This window comes from Amblyomma americanum, chromosome 7, assembly GCF_052857255.1.
Source record: "Amblyomma americanum isolate KBUSLIRL-KWMA chromosome 7, ASM5285725v1, whole genome shotgun sequence".
Classification (NCBI taxonomy): Eukaryota; Metazoa; Arthropoda; class Arachnida; order Ixodida; family Ixodidae; genus Amblyomma; species Amblyomma americanum.
Window position 1 is genome coordinate 169,814,834 of NC_135503.1, and position 21,082 is coordinate 169,835,915.

Here is a 21,082-nt window from a genome sequence, read left to right on the forward strand (position 1 = left end):
CTCTTCGCGCTGTCAAAACAGCCACGGCGTAAATATTGATTTGAAGTATATTATTCCAAACTGCACTTGTCTTCGTCCTGTCAAAAGGCCATGTTGTAAATATTGACTTGAAGTATTGTATTCCCAACAGCGCTTCTCTTCGTGCTGTCAGAACAGCCACGGCATAAATATTGATTTGAAGTATAGTGTTCCAAACTGCACTTGTCTTCGTCCTGTCAAAAGGCCATGTTGTAAATATTGACTTGAAGTATAGTATTCCCAACAGCGCTTCTCTTCGTGCTGTCAAAAGTGCCAAAGCGTAAACATTGATTTGAAGTATATTATTCCAAACTGGACTTGTCTTCGTCCTGTCCAAAGGTACACGTTATAAATATTGACTTGAAGTATAGTATTCTCAACGGCGCTTCTCTTCGTGCTGTCAAAAGAACCACGGCGTAAATATTGATTTGAAGTATAGTATTTCAAACTGCACTTGTCTTCGACCTGTCAAAAGGTCACGTTATAAATATTGACTTGAAGTATATTATTCCCAACAGCGCTTCTCTTCGTGCTGTCAAAAGTGCCACGGCATAAATATTGATTTGAAGTATAGTATTGCAAACTGCACTTGTCTTCATCCTGTCAAAAGGTCACGTTATAAATATTAAGTAGAAGTATAGTATTCCCAAAAGCGCTTCTCTTCGTGCTGTCAAAACAGCCACGGCATCAATATTGATTTGAAGTATATTATTCTAAACTGCACTTGTCTTCGTCCTGTCAAAAGGTCACGTTATAAATATTGACTTGAAGTATAGTATTCCCAACAGCGCTTCTCTTCGTGCTGTCAAAACAGCAACGGCGTAATTATTGATTTGAAGTATAGTATTCCAATCTGCACTTGTCTTCGTCCTGTCAAAAGGCCATGTTGTAAATATTGACTTGAAGTATAATATTCCCAACAGCGCTTCCCTTTGTGCTGTCAAAACAGCCACGGCATAAATATTGATTTGAAGTATAGTATTCCAAACTGCCCTTGTTTTCGTCCTGCCAAAAGGCCATGTTGTAAATATTGATTTGAAGTATAGTATTCCAAACTGCACTTGTCTTCGTCCTGTCAAAAGGTCACGTTATAAATATTAGCTTGAAGTATAGTATTGCCAACAGCGCTGCTCTTCGCGCTGTCAAAGCAGCCACGGCATAAATATTGATTTGAAGTATATTATTCCAAACTGCACTTGTCTTCGTCCTGTCAAAAGGCCATGTTGTAAATATTGACTTGAAGTATAGTATTCCCAACAGCGCTTCTCATCGTGCTGTCAGAACAGCCACGGCATAAATATTGATTTGAAGTATAGTGTTCCAAACTGCACTTGTCTTCATCCTATCAAAAGGCCATGCTGTAAATATTGACTTGAAGTATAGTATTCCCAACAGCGCTTCTCTTCGTGCTGTCAAAACAGCCAAAGCGTAAACATTGATTTGAAGTATATTATTCCAAACTGGACTTGTCTTCGTCCTGTCCAAAGGTACACGTTATAAATATTGACTTGAAGTATAGTATTCTCAACGGCGCTTCTCTTCGTGCTGTCAAAACAGCCACGGCATAAATATTGATTTGAAGTATAGTATTTCAAACTGCACTTGTCTTCGTCCTGTCAAAAGGTCATGTTGTAAATATTGACTTGAAGTATAGTATTCCCAACAGCGCTTCTCTTCGTGCTGTCAAAACAGCCACGGCATAAATATTGATTTGAAGTATAGTATTCCAAACTGCACTTGTCTTCGTCCTGTCAGAAGGCCATGTTGTTAATATTGACTAGAAGTATAGTATTCCCAACAGCGCTTCTCTTCGTGCGGTCAAAACAGCCTCGGCGTAAACATTGATTTGAAGTATATTATTCCAAACTGTACTTGTCTTCGTCCTGTCAAAAGATCACGCTATAAAAATTGACTTGAAGTATTGTATTCCCCACAGCGCTTCTCTTCGCGCTGTCAAAAGAACCACGGCGTAAATATTGATTTGAAGTATAGTATTCCAAACTGCACTTGTCTTCGACCTGTCAAAAGGTCACGTTATAAATATTGACTTGAAGTATATTATTCCCAACAGCGCTTCTCTTCGTGCTGTCAAAAGTGCCACGGCATAAATATTGATTTGAAGTATAGTATTGCAAACTGCACTTGTCTTCATCCAGTCAAAAGGTCACGTTATAAATATTAAGTAGAAGTATAGTATTCCCAAAAGCGCTTCTCTTCGTGCTGTCAAAACAGCCACGGCATAAATATTGATTTGAAGTATTGTATTGCGAACTGCAGTTGTCTTCGTCCTGTCAAAAGGCCATGTTGTAAATATTGACTTGAAGTATAGTATTCTCAACAGCGCTTCTCTTCGTGCTGTCAAAACAGCCACGGCGTAAATATTGATTTGAAGTACAGTATTCCAAACTGCACTTGTCTTCGTCCTGTCAAAAGGTCACGTTATAAATATTGACTTGAAGTATAGTATTCCAAACTACACTTGTCTTCGTCCTGTCAAAAGGCCATGTTGTAAATATTGACTTGAAGTATAGTAGTATTGCCAACAGCGCTTCTCTTCGTGCTGTGAAAAGAGCCACGGCGTAAAAATTGATTTGAAGATTAGTATTCCAAACTTCCCTTGTTTTCGTCCTGCCAAAAGGCTATGTTGTAAATATTGATTTGAAGTATAGTATTCCAAACTGCACTTGTCTTCGTCCTGTCAAAAGGTCACGTTATAAATATTGACTTGAAGTATAGTATTCCCAACAGCGCTTCTCTTCGCGCTGTCAAAACAGCCACGGCATAAATATTGATTTGAAGTATAGTATTCCAAACTGCACTTGTCTTCGTCCTGTCAAATAGCCATGTTGCAAATATTGACTTGAAGTATAGTATTCCCAACAGCGCTTCTCTTCGTGCGGTCAGAACAGCCACGGCATAAATATTAAATTGAAGTATAGTGTTCCAAACTGCACTTGTCTTCGTCCTGTCAAAAGGCCATGTTATAAATATTGACTTGAAGTATGGTATTCCCAACAGCGCTTCTCTTCGTGCTGTCAAAACAGCCAAAGCGTAAACATTGATTTGAAGTATATTATTCTAAACTGGACTTGTCTTCGTCCTGTCCAAAGGTCACGTTATAAATATTGACTTGAAGTATAGTATTCTCAACAGCGCTTCTCTTCGTGCTGTCAAAACAGCCAGGGCATAAATATTGATTTGAAGTATAGTATTTCAAACTGCACTTGTCTTCGTCCTGTCATAAGGCCATGTTGTAAATATTGACTTGAAGTATAGTATTCCCAACAGCGCTTCTCTTCGTGCTGTCAAAAGAGCCACGGAATATATATTGATTTGAAGTATAGTATTCCAAACTGCACTTGTCTTCGTCCTGTCAGAAGGCCATGTTGTTAATATTGATTTGAAGTATAGTACTCCCAACGGCGCTTCTCTTCGTGCTGTCAGAACAGCCTCGGCGTTAACATTGATTTGAAGTATAGTATTCTAAACTGTACTTGTCTTCGTCCTGTCAAAAGGTCAGGTTATAAATATTGACTTGAAGTATAGTATTCCCAACAGCGCTTCTCTTCGTGCTGTCAAAACAGCCACGGCGTAAAAATTGATTTGAAGTATAGTATTCCAAACTGCACTTGTCTTCGTCCTGTCAAAAGGTCACGTTATAAATATTGACTTAAAATATAGTATTATCAACAGCGCTTCTCTTTGTGCTGTCAAAACAGCCACGGCATAAATATTGATTTGAAGTATAGTATTCCAAACTGCACTTGGTTCGTCCTGTCAAAAGTTCACGTTATAACAATTCACTTGAAGTATAGTAATCCCAACAGCGCTTCTCTTTGAGCTGTCAAAAGAGCCACGGCATAATTATTGATTTGAAGTATAGTATTCCAAACTACACTTGTCTTCGTCCTGTCAAAAGGTCACGTTATAAATATTGACTTGAAGTATAGTATTGCCAACAGCGCTTCTCTTTGTGCTGTCAAAACAGCCACGGCACAAATATAGAGTTGAAGTATAGTTTTCCCAACTGCACTTGTCTTCGTCTTGTCAAAAGGTCACGTTATAAATAACGTCTTGAAGTATAGTATTCCCAACAGCGCTCCTCTTTGTGCTGTCAAAACAGTCACGGCATAAATATTGATTTGAAGTATAATATTCCAAACTGCACTTGTCTTCGTCCTGTCAAAAGGTCACGTTATAAATATTGACTTGAAGTATAGTATTGCAAACTGCACTTGTCTTCATCCAGTCAAAAGGTCACGTTATAAATATTAAGTAGAAGTATAGTATTCCCAAAAGCGCTTCTCATCGTGCTGCCAAAACAGCCACGGCATAAATATTGATTTGAAGTATTGTATTGCGAACTGCAGTTGTCTTCGTCCTGTCAAAAGGCCATGTTGTAAATATTGACTTGAAGTATAGTATTCTCAACAGCGCTTCTCTTCGTGCTGTCAAAACAGCCACGGCGTAAATATTGATTTGAAGTACAGTATTCCAAACTGCACTTGTCTTCGTCCTGTCAAAAGGTCACGTTATAAATATTGACTTGAAGTATAGTATTCCAAACTACACTTGTCTTCGTCCTGTCAAAAGGCCATGTTGTAAATATTGACTTGAAGTATAGTAGTATTGCCAACAGCGCTTCTCTTCGTGCTGTGAAAAGAGCCACGGCGTAAAAATTGATTTGAAGATTAGTATTCCAAACTTCCCTTGTTTTCGTCCTGCCAAAAGGCTATGTTGTAAATATTGATTTGAAGTATAGTATTCCAAACTGCACTTGTCTTCGTCCTGTCAAAAGGTCACGTTATAAATATTGACTTGAAGTATAGTATTCCCAACAGCGCTTCTCTTCGCGCTGTCAAAACAGCCACGGCATAAATATTGATTTGAAGTATAGTATTCCAAACTGCACTTGTCTTCGTCCTGTCAAAAGGCCATGTTATAAATATTGACTTGAAGTATGGTATTCCCAACAGCGCTTCTCTTCGTGCTGTCAAAACAGCCAAAGCGTAAACATTGATTTGAAGTATATTATTCTAAACTGGACTTGTCTTCGTCCTGTCCAAAGGTCACGTTATAAATATTGACTTGAAGTATAGTATTCTCAACAGCGCTTCTCTTCGTGCTGTCGAAACAGCCAGGGCATAAATATTGATTTGAAGTATAGTATTTCAAACTGCACTTGTCTTCGTCCTGTCATAAGGCCATGTTGTAAATATTGACTTGAAGTATAGTATTCCCAACAGCGCTTCTCTTCGTGCTGTCAAAACAGCCACGGAATATATATTGATTTGAAGTATAGTATTCCAAACTGCACTTGTCTTCGTCCTGTCAGAAGGCCATGTTGTTAATATTGACTTGAAGTATAGTACTCCCAACGGCGCTTCTCTTCGTGCTGTCAGAACAGCCTCGGCGTTAACATTGATTTGAAGTATAGTATCCTAAACTGTACTTGTCTTCGTCCTGTCAAAAGGTCAGGTTATAAATATTGACTTGAAGTATAGTATTCCCAACAGCGCTTCTCTTCGTGCGGTCAGAACAGCCACGGCATAAATATTAATTTGAAGTATAGTGTTCCAAACTGCACTTGTCTTCGTCCTTTCAAAAGGCCATGTTATAAATATTGACTTGAAGTATGGTATTCCCAACAGCGCTTCTCTTCGTGCTGTCAAAACAGCCAAAGCGTAAACATTGATTTGAAGTATATTATTCTAAACTGGACTTGTCTTCGTCCTGTCCAAAGGTCACGTTATAAATATTGACTTGAAGTATAGTATTCTCAACAGCGCTTCTCTTCGTGCTGTCAAAACAGCCAGGGCATAAATATTGATTTGAAGTATAGTATTTCAAACTGCACTTGTCTTCGTCCTGTCATAAGGCCATGTTGTAAATATTGACTTGAAGTATAGTATTCCCAACAGCGCTTCTCTTCGTGCTGTCAAAACAGCCACGGAATATATATTGATTTGAAGTATAGTATTCCAAACTGCACTTGTCTTCGTCCTGTCAGAAGGCCATGTTGTTAATATTGACTTGAAGTATAGTACTCCCAACGGCGCTTCTCTTCGTGCTGTCAGAACAGCCTCGGCGTTAACATTGATTTGAAGTATAGTATCCTAAACTGTACTTGTCTTCGTCCTGTCAAAAGGTCAGGTTATAAATATTGACTTGAAGTATAGTATTCCCAACAGCGCTTCTCTTCGTGCTGTCAAAACAGCCACGGCGTAAAAATTGATTTGAAGTATAGTATTCCAAACTGCACTTGTCTTCGTCCTGTCAAAAGGTCACGTTATAAATATTGACTTAAAATATAGTATTATCAACAGCGCTTCTCTTTGTGCTGTCAAAACAGCCACGGCATAAATATTGATTTCAAGTATAGTATTCCAAACTGCACTTGGTTCGTCCTGTCAAAAGTTCACGTTATAACAATTCACTTGAAGTATAGTAATCCCAACAGCGCTTCTCTTTGAGCTGTCAAAAGAGCCACGGCATAATTATTGATTTGAAGTATAGTACTCCAAACTACACTTGTCTTCGTCCTGTCAAAAGGTCACGTTATAAATATTGACTTGAAGTATAGTATTGCCAACAGCGCTTCTCTTTGTGCTGTCAAAACAGCCACGGCACAAATATAGATTTGAAGTATAGTTTTCCCAACTGCACTTGTCTTCGTCTTGTCAAAAGGTCACGTTATAAATAACGTCTTGAAGTATAGTATTCCCAACAGCGCTCCTCTTTGTGCTGTCAAAACAGTCACGGCATAAATATTGATTTGAAGTATAATATTCCAAACTGCACTTGTCTTCGTCCTGTCAAAAGGTCACGTTATAAATATTGACTTGAAGTATAGTATTCCCAACAGCGCTTCTCTTCGTGCTGTCAAAACAGCCACGGCGTAAATATTGATTTGAAGTATAGTATTCCAAATTGCACTTGTCTTCTTCGTATCAAAAGGTCACGTTATAAATATTGACGAAGTTTAGTATTCCCAACAGCGCTTCTCTTCGTGCTGTCAAAACAGCCACGGCATAAATAATTATTTGAAGTATAGTATTTTAATCTGCACTTGTCTTCGTCCTGTCAAAAGGCCATGTTGTAAATATATACTTGAAGTATAATATTCCCAACAGCGCTTCTCTTTGTGCTGTCAAAACAGCCACGGCATAAATATTGATTTGAAGTATAGTATTCCAAACTGCCCTTGTTTTCGTCCTGCCAAAAGGCCATGTTGTAAATATTGATTTGAAGTATAGTATTCCAAAGTGCACTTGTCTTCGTCCTGTCAAAAGGTCACGTTATAAATATTGGCTTGAAGTATAGTATTGCCAACAGCGCTGCTCTTCGCGCTGTCAAAGCAGCCACGGCATAAATATTGATTTGAAGTATATTATTCCAAACTGCACTTGTCTTCGTCCTGTCAAAAGGCCATGTTGTAAATATTGACTTGAAATATAGTATTCCCAACAGCGCTTCTCTTCGTGCTGTCAGAACAGCCACGGCATAAATATTGATTTGAAGTATAGTGTTCCAAACTGCACTTGTCTTCGTCCTGTCAAAAGGCCATGTTGTAAATATTGACTTGAAGTATAGTATTCCCAACAGCGCTTCTCTTCGTGCTGTCAAAACAGCCAAAGCGTAAACATTGATTTGAAGTATATTATTCCAAACTGGACTTGTCTTCGTCCTGTCCAAAGGTACACGTTATATATATTGACTTGAAGTATAGTATTCTCAACAGCGCTTATCTTCGTGCTGTCAAAACAGCCACGGCATAAATATTGATTTGAAGTATAGTATTTCAAACTGCACTTGTCTTCGTCCTGTCAAAAGGCCATGTTGTAAATATTGACTTGAAGTATAGTATTCCCAACAGCGCTTCTCTTCGTGCTGTCAAAACAGCCACGGCATAAATATTGATTTGAAGTATAGTATTCCAAACTGCACTTGTCTTCGTCCTGTCAGAAGGCCATGTTGTTAATATTGACTAGAAGTATAGTATTCCCAACAGCGCTTCTCTTCGTGCTGTCAAAACAACCTCGGCGTAAACATTGATTTGAAGTATATTATTCCAAACTGTACTTGTCTTCGTGCTGTCAAAAGGTCAGGTTATAAATATTGACTTGATGTATAGTATTCCCAACAGCGCTTCTCTTCGTGCTGTCAAAACAGCCACGGCATAAATATTGATTTGAAGTATAGTGTTTCAAACTGCACTTGTCTTCGTCCTGTCAAAAGATCACGCTATAAAAATTGACTTGAAGTATTGTATTCCCCACAGCGCTTCTCTTCGCGCTGTCAAAAGAACCACGGCGTAAATATTGATTTGAAGTATAGTATTCCAAACTGCACTTGTCTTCGACCTGTCAAAAGGTCACGTTATAAATATTGACTTGAAGTATATTATTCCCAACAGCGCTTCTCTTCGTGCTGTCAAAAGTGCCAAGGCATAAATATTGATTTCAAGTATAGTATTGCAAACTGCACTTGTCTTCATCCTGTCAAAAGGTCACGTTATAAATATTAAGTAGAAGTATAGTATTCCCAAAAGCGCTTCTCTTCGTGCTGTCAAAACAGCCACGGCATCAATATTGATTTGAAGTATTGTATTGCAAACTGCAGTTGTCTTCGTCCTGTCAAAAGGCCATGTTGTAAATATTGACTTGAAGTATAGTATTCTCAACAGCGCTTCTCTTCGTGCTGTCAAAACAGCCACGGCGTAAATATTGATTTGAAGTACAGTATTCCAAAGTGCACTTGTCTTCGTCCTGTCAAAAGGCCATGTTGTAAATATAGACTTGAAGTATAGTAGTATTCCCAACAGCGCTTCTCTTCGTGCTGTCAAAAGAGCCACGGCGTAAAAATTGATTTGAAGATTAGTATTCCAAACTGCCCTTGTTTTCGTCCTGCCAAAAGGCCATGTTGTAAATATTGATTTGAAGTATAGTATTCCAAACTGCACTTGTCTTCGTCCTGTCAAAAGGTCACGTTATAAATATTGGCTTGAAGTATAGTATTGCCAACAGCGCTGCTCTTCGCGCTGTCAAAGCAGCCACGGCATAAATATTGATTTGAAGTATATTATTCCAAACTGCACTTGTCTTCGTCCTGTCAAAAGGCCATGTTGTAAATATTGACTTGAAATATAGTATTCCCAACAGCGCTTCTCTTCGTGCTGTCAGAACAGCCACGGCATAAATATTGATTTGAAGTATAGTGTTCCAAACTGCACTTGTCTTCGTCCTGTCAAAAGGCCATGTTGTAAATATTGACTTGAAGTATAGTATTCCCAACAGCGCTTCTCTTCGTGCTGTCAAAACAGCCAAAGCGTAAACATTGATTTGAAGTATATTATTCCAAACTGGACTTGTCTTCGTCCTGTCCAAAGGTCACGTTATAAATATTGACTTGAAGTATAGTATTCTCAACAGCGCTTCTCTTCGTGCTGTCAAAACAGCCACGGCATAAATATTGATTTGAAGTATAGTATTTCAAACTGCACTTGTCTTCGTCCTGTCAAAAGATCACGCTATAAAAATTGACTTGAAGTATTGTATTCCCCACAGCGCTTCTCTTCGCGCTGTCAAAAGAACCACGGCGTAAATATTGATTTGAAGTATAGTATTCCAAACTGCACTTGTCTTCGACCTGTCAAAAGGTCACGTTATAAATATTGACTTGAAGTATATTATTCCCAACAGCGCTTCTCTTCGTGCTGTCAAAAGTGCCACGGCATAAATATTGATTTGAAGTATTGTATTGCAAACTGCAGTTGTCTTCGTCCTGTCAGAAGGCCATGTTATAAATATTGACTTGAAGTATAGTATTCTCAACAGCGCTTCTCTTCGGGCTGTCAAAACAGCCACGGCGTAAATATTGATTTGAAGTATTGTATTACAAACTTCAGTTGTCTTCGTCCTGTCAAAAGGCCATATTGTAAATATTGACTTGAAGTATAGTATTCTCAACAGCGCTTCTCTTCGTGCTGTCAAAACAGCCACGGCGTAAATATTGATTTGAAGTATAGTATTCCAAACTGCACTTGTCTTCGTCCTGTCAAAAGGTGACGTTATAAATATTGACGTAAAGTATAGTATTCCCAACAGCGCTTCTCTTCGTGCTGTCAAAACAGCCACGGCATAAATATTGATTTGAAGTATAGGATTCCAATCTGCACTTGTTTTCGTCCTGTCAAAAGGCCATGTTTTAAATATTGATTTGAAGTATATTATTCTAAACTGCACTCGTCTTCGTCCTGTCAAAAGGTCACGTTATAAATATTGACTTGAAGTATAGTATTCCCAACAGCGCTTCTCTTCGTGCTGTCAAAACAGCCACGGCGTAATTATTGATTTGAAGTATAGTATTCCAATCTGCACTTGTCTTCGTCCTGTCAAAAGGCCATGTTGTAAATATTGACTTGAAGTATAATATTCCCAACAGCGCTTCTCTTTGTGCTGTCAAAACAGCCACGGCATAAATATTGATTTGAAGTATAGTATTCCAAACTGCCCTTGTTTTCGTCCTGCCAAAAGGCCATGTCGTAAATATTGATTTGAAGTATAGTATTCCAAACTGCACTTGTCTTCGTCCTGTCAAAACGGTCACGTTATAAATATTGGCTTGAAGTATAGTATTGCCAACAGCGCTGCTCTTCGCGCTGTCAAAACAGCCACGGCATAAATATTGATTTGAAGTATATTATTCCAAACTGCACTTGTCTTCGTCCTGTCAAAAGGCCATGTTGTAAATATTGACTTGAAGTATAGTATTCCCAACCGCGCTTCTCTTCGTGCTGTCAGAACAGCCACGGCATAAATATTGATTTGAAGTATAGTGTTCAAAACTGCACTTGTCTTCGTCCTGTCAAAAGGCCATGTTGTAAATATTGACTTGAAGTATAGTATTCCCAACAGCGCTTCTCTTCGTGCTGTCAAAACAGCCAAAGCGTAAACATTGATTTGAAGTATATTATTCCAAACTGGACTTGTCTTCGTCCTGTCCAAAGGTACACGTTATAAATATTGACTTGAAGTATATTATTCCCAACAGCGCTTCTCTTCGTGCTGTCAAAACAGCCACGGCATAAATATTGATTTGAAGTATAGTATTCCAAACTGCACTTGTCTTCGTCCTGTCAGAAGGCCATGTTGTTAATATTGACTAGAAGTATAGTATTCCCAACAGCGCTTCTCTTCGTGCTGTCAAAACAACCTCGGCGTAAACTTTGATTTGAAGTATAGTATTCCAAACTGCACTTGTCTTCGTCCTGTCAGAAGGCCATGTTGTTAATATTGACTAGAAGTATAGTATTCCCAACAGCGCTTCTCTTCGTGCTGTCAAAACAACCTCGGCGTAAACATTGATTTGAAGTATATTATTCCAAACTGTACTTGTCTTCGTGCTGTCAAAAGGTCAGGTTATAAATATTGACTTGAAGTATAGTATTCCCAACAGCGCTTCTCTTCGTGCTGTCAAAACAGCCACGGCATAAATATTGATTTGAAGTATAGTATTTCAAACTGCACTTGTCTTCGTCCTGTCAAAAGATCACGCTATAAAAATCGACTTGAAGTATTGTATTCCCCACAGCGCTTCTCTTCGCGCTGTCAAAAGAACCACGGCGTAAATATTGATTTGAAGTATAGTATTCCAAACTGCACTTGTCTTCGACCTGTCAAAAGGTCACGTTATAAATATTGACTTGAAGTATATTATTCCCAACAGCGCTTCTCTTCGTGCTGTCAAAAGTGCCACGGCATAAATATTGATTTGAAGTATAGTATTGCAAACTGCACTTGTCTTCACCCTGTCAAAAGGTCACGTTATAAATATTAAGTAGAAGTATAGTATTCCCAAAAGCGCTTCTCTTCGTGCTGTCAAAACAGCCACGGCATCAATATTGATTTGAAGTATTGTATTGCAAATTGCAGTTGTCTTCGTCCTGTCAAAAGGCCATGTTGTAAATATTGACCTGAAGTATAGTATTCCCAACAGTGCTTCTCTTCGTGCTGTCAAAACAGCCACGGCGTAATTATTGATTTGAAGTATAGTATTCCAATCTGCACTTGTCTTCGTCCTGTCAAAAGGCCATGTTGTAAATATTGACTTGAAGTATAATATTCCCAACAGCGCTTCTCTTTGTGCTGTCAAAACAGCCACGGCATAAATATTGATTTGAAGTATAGTATTCCAAACTGCCCTTGTTTTCGTCCTGCCAAAAGGCCATGTCGTAAATATTGATTTGAAGTATAGTATTCCAAACTGCACTTGTCTTCGTCCTGTCAAAACGGTCACGTTATAAATATTGGCTTGAAGTATAGTATTGCCAACAGCGCTGCTCTTCGCGCTGTCAAAACAGCCACGGCATAAATATTGATTTGAAGTATATTATTCCAAACTGCACTTGTCTTCGTCCTGTCAAAAGGCCATGTTGTAAATATTGACTTGAAGTATAGTATTCCCAACAGCGCTTCTCTTCGTGCTGTCAGAACAGCCACGGCATAAATATTGATTTGAAGTATAGTGTTCAAAACTGCACTTGTCTTCGTCCTGTCAAAAGGCCATGTTGTAAATATTGACTTGAAGTATAGTATTCCCAACAGCGCTTCTCTTCGTGCTGTCAAAACAGCCAAAGCGTAAACATTGATTTGAAGTATATTATTCCAAACTGGACTTGTCTTCGTCCTGTCCAAAGGTACACGTTATAAATATTGACTTGAAGTATATTATTCCCAACAGCGCTTCTCTTCGTGCTGTCAAAACAGCCACGGCATAAATATTGATTTGAAGTATAGTATTCCAAACTGCACTTGTCTTCGTCCTGTCAGAAGGCCATGTTGTTAATATTGACTAGAAGTATAGTATTCCCAACAGCGCTTCTCTTCGTGCTGTCAAAACAACCTCGGCGTAAACATTGATTTGAAGTATAGTATTCCAAACTGCACTTGTCTTCGTCCTGTCAGAAGGCCATGTTGTTAATATTGACTAGAAGTATAGTATTCCCAACAGCGCTTCTCTTCGTGCTGTCAAAACAACCTCGGCGTAAACATTGATTTGAAGTATATTATTCCAAACTGTACTTGTCTTCGTGCTGTCAAAAGGTCAGGTTATAAATATTGACTTGAAGTATAGTATTCCCAACAGCGCTTCTCTTCGTGCTGTCAAAACAGCCACGGCATAAATATTGATTTGAAGTATAGTATTTCAAACTGCACTTGTCTTCGTCCTGTCAAAAGATCACGCTATAAAAATCGACTTGAAGTATTGTATTCCCCACAGCGCTTCTCTTCGCGCTGTCAAGAGAACCACGGCGTAAATATTGATTTGAAGTATAGTATTCCAAACTGCACTTGTCTTCGACCTGTCAAAAGGTCACGTTATAAATATTGACTTGAAGTATATTATTCCCAACAGCGCTTCTCTTCGTGCTGTCAAAAGTGCCACGGCATAAATATTGATTTGAAGTATAGTATTGCAAACTGCACTTGTCTTCATCCTGTCAAAAGGTCACGTTATAAATATTAAGTAGAAGTATAGTATTCCCAAAAGCGCTTCTCTTCGTGCTGTCAAAACAGCCACGGCATCAATATTGATTTGAAGTATTGTATTGCAAACTGCAGTTGTCTTCGTCCTGTCAAAAGGACATGTTGTAAATATTGACTTGAAGTATAGTATTCTCAACAGCGCTTCTCTTCGTGCTGTCAAAACAGCCACGGCGTAAATATTGATTTGAAGTACAGTATTCCAAAGTGCACTTGTCTTCGTCCTGTCAAAAGGCCATGTTGTAAATATAGACTTGAAGTATAGTAGTATTCCCAACAGCGCTTCTCTTCGTGCTGTCAAAAGAGCCACGGCGTAAAAATTGATTTGAAGATTAGTATTCCAAACTTCCCTTGTTTTCGTCCTGCCAAAAGGCTATGTTGTAAATATTGATTTGAAGTATAGTATTCTAAACTGCACTTGTCTTCGTCCTGTCAAAAGGTCACGTTATAAATATTGACTTGAAGTATAGTATTCCCAACAGCGCTTCTCTTCGCGCTGTCAAAACAGCCACGGCGTAAATATTGATTTGAAGTATAGTATTCCAAACTGCACTTGTCTTCGTCCTGTCAAATAGCCATGTTGCAAATATTGACTTGAAGTATAGTATCCCAACAGCGCTTCTCTTCGTGCGGTCAGAACAGCCACGGAATAAATATTAATTTGAAGTATAGTGTTCCAAACTGCACTTGTCTTCGTCCTGTCAAAAGGCCATGTTGTAAATATTGACTTGAAGTATGGTATTCCCAACAGCGCTTCTCTTCGTGCTGTCAAAACAGCCAAAGCGTAAACATTGATTTGAAGTATATTATTCTAAACTGGACTTGTCTTCGTCCTGTCCAAAGGTCACGTTATAAATATTGACTTGAAGTATAGTATTCTCAACAGCGCTTCTCTTCGTGCTGTCAAAACAGCCACGGCATAAATATTGATTTGAAGTATAGTATTTCAAACTGCACTTGTCTTCGTCCTGTCATAAGGCCATGTTGTAAATATTGACTTGAAGTATAGTATTCCCAACAGCGCTTCTCTTCGTGCTGTCAAAACAGCCACAGAATAAATATTGATTTGAAGTATAGTATTCCAAACTGCACTTGTCTTCGTCCTGTCAGAAGGCCATGTTGTTAATATTGACTTGAAGTATAGTACTCCCAACAGCGCTTCTCTTCGTGCTGTCAGAACAGCCACGGCATAAATATTGATTTGATGTATAGTATTCCAAACTGCACTTGTCTTCGTCCTGTCAAAAGACCACGTTATAAATATTGACTTGAAGTATTGTACTCCCAACAGCGCTTCTGTTCGCGCAGTCAAAAGAACCACGGCGTAAATATTGATTTGAAGTATAGTATTCCAAACTGCACTTGTCTTCGACCTGTCAAAAGGTCACGTTATAAATATTGACTTGAAGTATAGTATTCCCAACAGCGCTTCTCTTCGTGCTGTCAAAAGTGCCACGGCATAAATATTGATTTGAAGTATAGTATTGCAAACTGCACTTGTCTTCATCCTGTCAAAAGGTCACGTTATAGATATTAAGTAGAAGTATAGTGTTCCAAACTGCACTTGTCTTCGTCCTGTCAAAAGGTCACGTTATAAATATTGGCTTGAAGTATAGTATTGCCAACTGCGCGTCTCTTCGTGCTGTCAAAACAGCCACGGCATAAATATTGATTTGAAGTATAGTATTCCAAACTGCACTTGTCTTCGTCCTGTCAGAAGGCCATGTTGTTAATATTGACTAGAAGTATAGTATTCCCAACAGCGCTTCTCTTCGTGCTGTCAAAAGGTCAGGTTATAAATATTGACTTGAAGTATAGTATTCCCAACAGCGCTTCTCTTCGTGCTGTCAAAACAGCCACGGCATAAATATTGATTTGAAGTATAGTATTCCAAACTGCACTTGTCTTCGTCCTGTCAGAAGGCCATGTTGTTAATATTGACTAGAAGTATAGTATTCCCAACAGCGCTTCTCTTCGTGCTGTCAAAACAACCTCGGCGTAAACATTGATTTGAAGTATAGTATTCCAAACTGCACTTGTCTTCGTCCTGTCAGAAGGCCATGTTGTTAATATTGACTAGAAGTATAGTATTCCCAACAGCGCTTCTCTTCGTGCTGTCAAAACAACCTCGGCGTAAACATTGATTTGAAGTATATTATTCCAAACTGTACTTGTCTTCGTGCTGTCAAAAGGTCAGGTTATAAATATTGACTTGAAGTATAGTATTCCCAACAGCGCTTCTCTTCGTGCTGTCAAAACAGCCACGGCATAAATATTGATTTGAAGTATAGTATTTCAAACTGCACTTGTCTTCGTCCTGTCAAAAGATCACGCTATAAAAATCGACTTGAAGTATTGTATTCCCCACAGCGCTTCTCTTCGCGCTGTCAAAAGAACCACGGCGTAAATATTGATTTGAAGTATAGTATTCCAAACTGCACTTGTCTTCGACCTGTCAAAAGGTCACGTTATAAATATTGACTTGAAGTATATTATTCCCAACAGCGCTTCTCTTCGTGCTGTCAAAAGTGCCACGGCATAAATATTGATTTGAAGTATAGTATTGCAAACTGCACTTGTCTTCATCCTGTCAAAAGGTCACGTTATAAATATTAAGTAGAAGTATAGTATTCCCAAAAGCGCTTCTCTTCGTGCTGTCAAAACAGCCACGGCATCAATATTGATTTGAAGTATTGTATTGCAAACTGCAGTTGTCTTCGTCCTGTCAAAAGGACATGTTGTAAATATTGACTTGAAGTATAGTATTCTCAACAGCGCTTCTCTTCGTGCTGTCAAAACAGCCACGGCGTAAATATTGATTTGAAGTACAGTATTCCAAAGTGCACTTGTCTTCGTCCTGTCAAAAGGCCATGTTGTAAATATAGACTTGAAGTATAGTAGTATTCCCAACAGCGCTTCTCTTCGTGCTGTCAAAAGAGCCACGGCGTAAAAATTGATTTGAAGATTAGTATTCCAAACTTCCCTTGTTTTCGTCCTGCCAAAAGGCTATGTTGTAAATATTGATTTGAAGTATAGTATTCCAAACTGCACTTGTCTTCGTCCTGTCAAAAGGTCACGTTATAAATATTGACTTGAAGTATAGTATTCCCAACGGCGCTTCTCTTCGCGCTGTCAAAACAGCCACGGCATAAATATTGATTTGAAGTATAGTATTCCAAACTGCACTTGTCTTCGTCCTGTCAAATAGCCATGTTGCAAATATTGACTTGAAGTATAGTATCCCAACAGCGCTTCTCTTCGTGCGGTCAGAACAGCCACGGAATAAATATTAATTTGAAGTATAGTGTTCCAAACTGCACTTGTCTTCGTCCTGTCAAAAGGCCATGTTGTAAATATTGACTTGAAGTATGGTATTCCCAACAGCGCTTCTCTTCGTGCTGTCAAAACAGCCAAAGCGTAAACATTGATTTGAAGTATATTATTCTAAACTGGACTTGTCTTCGTCCTGTCCAAAGGTCACGTTATAAATATTGACATGAAGTATAGTATTCTCAACAGCGCTTCTCTTCGTGCTGTCAAAACAGCCACGGCATAAATATTGATTTGAAGTATAGTATTTCAAACTGCACTTGTCTTCGTCCTGTCATAAGGCCATGTTGTAAATATTGACTTGAAGTATAGTATTCCCAACAGCGCTTCTCTTCGTGCTGTCAAAACAGCCACAGAATAAATATTGATTTGAAGTATAGTATTCCAAACTGCACTTGTCTTCGTCCTGTCAGAAGGCCATGTTGTTAATATTGACTTGAAGTATAGTACTCCCAACAGCGCTTCTCTTCGTGCTGTCAGAACAGCCACGGCATAAATATTGATTTGATGTATAGTATTCCAAACTGCACTTGTCTTCGTCCTGTCAAAAGACCACGTTATAAATATTGACTTGAAGTATTGTACTCCCAACAGCGCTTCTGTTCGCGCAGTCAAAAGAACCACGGCGTAAATATTGATTTGAAGTATAGTATTCCAAACTGCACTTGTCTTCGACCTGTCAAAAGGTCACGTTATAAATATTGACTTGAAGTATAGTATTCCCAACAGCGCTTCTCTTCGTGCTGTCAAAAGTGCCACGGCATAAATATTGATTTGAAGTATAGTATTCCAAACTGCACTTGTCTTCGTCCTGTCAGAAGGCCATGTTGTTAATATTGACTAGAAGTATAGTATTCCCAACAGCGCTTCTCTTCGTGCTGTCAAAACAACCTCGGCGTAAACATTGATTTGAAGTATATTATTCCAAACTGTACTTGTCTTCGTGCTGTCAAAAGGTCAGGTTATAAATATTGACTTGAAGTATAGTATTCCCAACAGCGCTTCTCTTCGTGCTGTCAAAACAGCCACGGCATAAATATTGATTTGAAGTATAGTATTTCAAACTGCACTTGTCTTCGTCCTGACAAAAGATCACGCTATAAAAATCGACTTGAAGTATTGTATTCCCCACAGTTCTTCTCTTCGCGCTGTCAAAAGAACCACGGCGTAAATATTGATTTGAAATATAGTATTCCAAACTGCACTTGTCTTCGACCTGTCAAAAGGTCACGTTATAAATATTGACTTGAAGTATATTATTCCCAACAGCGCTTCTCTTCGTGCTGTCAAAAGTGCCACGGCATAAATATTGATTTGAAGTATAGTATTGCAAACTGCACTTGTCTTCATCCTGTCAAAAGGTCACGTTATAAATATTAAGTAGAAGTATAGTATTCCCAAAAGCGCTTCTCTTCGTGCTGTCAAAACAGCCACGGCATCAATATTGATTTGAAGTATTGTATTGCAAACTGCAGTTGTCTTCGTCCTGTCAAAAGGCCATGTTGTAAATATTGACTTGAAGTATAGTATTCTTAACAGCGCTTCTCTTCGTGCTGTCAAAACAGCCACGGCGTAAATATTGATTTGAAGTACAGTATTCCAAAGTGCACTTGTCTTCGTCCTGTCAAAAGGCCATGTTGTAAATATAGACTTGAAGTATAGTAGTATTCCCAACAGCGCTTCTCTTCGTGCTGTCAAAAGAGCCACGGCGTAAAAATTGATTTGAAGATTAGTATTCCAAACTTCCCTTGTTTTCGTCCTGCCAAAAGGCTATGTTGTAAATATTGATTTGAAGTATAGTATTCCAAACTGCACTTGTCTTCGTCCTGTCAAAAGGTCACGTTATAAATATTGACTTGAAGTATAGTATTCCCAACAGCGCTTCTCTTCGCGCTGTCAAAACAGCCACGGCATAAATATTGATTTGAAGTATAGTATTCCAAACTGCACTTGTCTTCGTCCTGTCAAATAGCCATGTTGCAAATATTGACTTGAAGTATAGTATTCCCAACAGCGCTTCTCGTCGTGCGGTCAGAACAGCCACGGCATAAATATTAATTTGAAGTATAGTGTTCCAAACTGCACTTGTCTTCGTCCTGTCAAAAGGCCATGTTGTAAATATTGACTTGAAGTATGGTATTCCCAACAGCGCTTCTCTTCGTGCTGTCAAAACAGCCAAAGCGTAAACATTGATTGGAAGTATATTATTTTAAACTGGACTTGTCTTCGTCCTGTCCAAAGGTCACGTTATAAATATTGACTTGAAGTATAGTATTCTCAACAGCGCTTCTCTTCGTGCTGTCAAAACAGCCACGAAATAAATATTGATTTGAAGTATAGTATTCCAAACTGCACTTGTCTTCGTCCTGTCAGAAGGCCATGTTGTTAATATTGACTTGAAGTATAGTACTCCCAACAGCGCTTCTCTTCGTGCTGTCAGAACAGCCACGGCATAAATATTGATTTGATGTATAGTATTCCAAACTGCACTTGTCTTCGTCCTGTCAAAAGATCACGTTATAAATATTGACTTGAAGTATTGTACTCCCAACAGCGCTTCTGTTCGCGCTGTCAAAAGAACCACGGCGTAAATATTGATTTGAAGTATAGTATTCCAAACTGCACTTGTCTTCGACCTGTCAAAAGGTCACGTTATAAATATTGACTTGAAGTATAGTATTCCCAACAGCGCTTCTCTTCGTGCTGTCAAAAGTGCCACGGCATAAATATTGATTTGAAGTATAGTATTGCAAACTGCACATGTCTTCATCCTGCCAAAAGGTAACGTTATAGATAATAAGTAGAAGTATAGTGTTCCCAAAAGCGCTTCTCTTCGTGCTGTCAAAACAGCCACAGCATAAATATTGATTTGAAGTATTGTATTGCAAACAGCAGTTGTCTTCGTCCTGTCAAAAGGCCATGTTGTAAATATTGACTTGAAGTATAGTATTCTGAACAGCGCTTCTCTTCGTGCTGTCAAAACAGCCACGGCGTAAATATTGATTTGAAATATAGTACTCCAAACTGCACTTGTCTTCGTCCTGCCAAAAGGCCATGTTGTAAATATTGACTTGAAGTATAGTAGTATTCCCAACAGCGCTTCTCTTCGTGCTGTCAAAAGAGCCACGGCGTAAAAATTGATTTGAAGATTAGTATTCCAAACTTCCCTTGTTTTCGTCCTGCCAAAAGGCTATGTTGTAAATATTGATTTGAAGTATAGTATTCTAAACTGCACTTGTCTTCGTCCTGTCAAAAGGTCACGTTATAAATATTGACTTGAAGTATAGTATTCCCAACAGCGCTTCTCTTCGCGCTGTCAAAACAGCCACGGCGTAAATATTGATTTGAAGTATAGTATTCCAAACTGCACTTGTCTTCGTCCTGTCAAATAGCCATGTTGCAAATATTGACTTGAAGTATAGTATCCCAACAGCGCTTCTCTTCGTGCGGTCAGAACAGCCACGGAATAAATATTAATTTGAAGTATAGTGTTCCAAACTGCACTTGTCTTCGTCCTGTCAAAAGGCCATGTTGTAAATATTGACTTGAAGTATGGTATTCCCAACAGCGCTTCTCTTCGTGCTGTCAAAACAGCCAAAGCGTAAACATTGATTTGAAGTATATTATTCTAAACTGGACTTGTCTTCGTCCTGTCCAAAGGTCACGTTATAAATATTGACTTGAAGTATAGTATTCTCAACAGCGCTTCTCTTCGTGCTGTCAAAACAGCCACGGCATAAATATTGATTTGAAGTATAGTATTTCAAACTGCACTTGTCTTCGTCCTGTCATAAGGCCATGTTGTAAATATTGACTTGAAGTATAGTATTCCCAACAGCGCTTCTCTTCGTGCTGTCAAAACAGCCACAGAATAAATATTGATTTGAAGTATAGTATTCCAAACTGCACTTGTCTTCGTCCTGTCAGAAGGCCATGTTGTTAATATTGACTTGAAGTATAGTACTCCCAACAGCGCTTCTCTTCGTGCTGTCAGAACAGCCACGGCATAAATATTGATTTGATGTATAGTATTCCAAACTGCACTTGTCTTCGTCCTGTCAAAAGACCACGTTATAAATATTGACTTGAAGTATTGTACTCCCAACAGCGCTTCTGTTCGCGCAGTCAAAAGAACCACGGCGTAAATATTGATTTGAAGTATAGTATTCCAAACTGCACTTGTCTTCGAC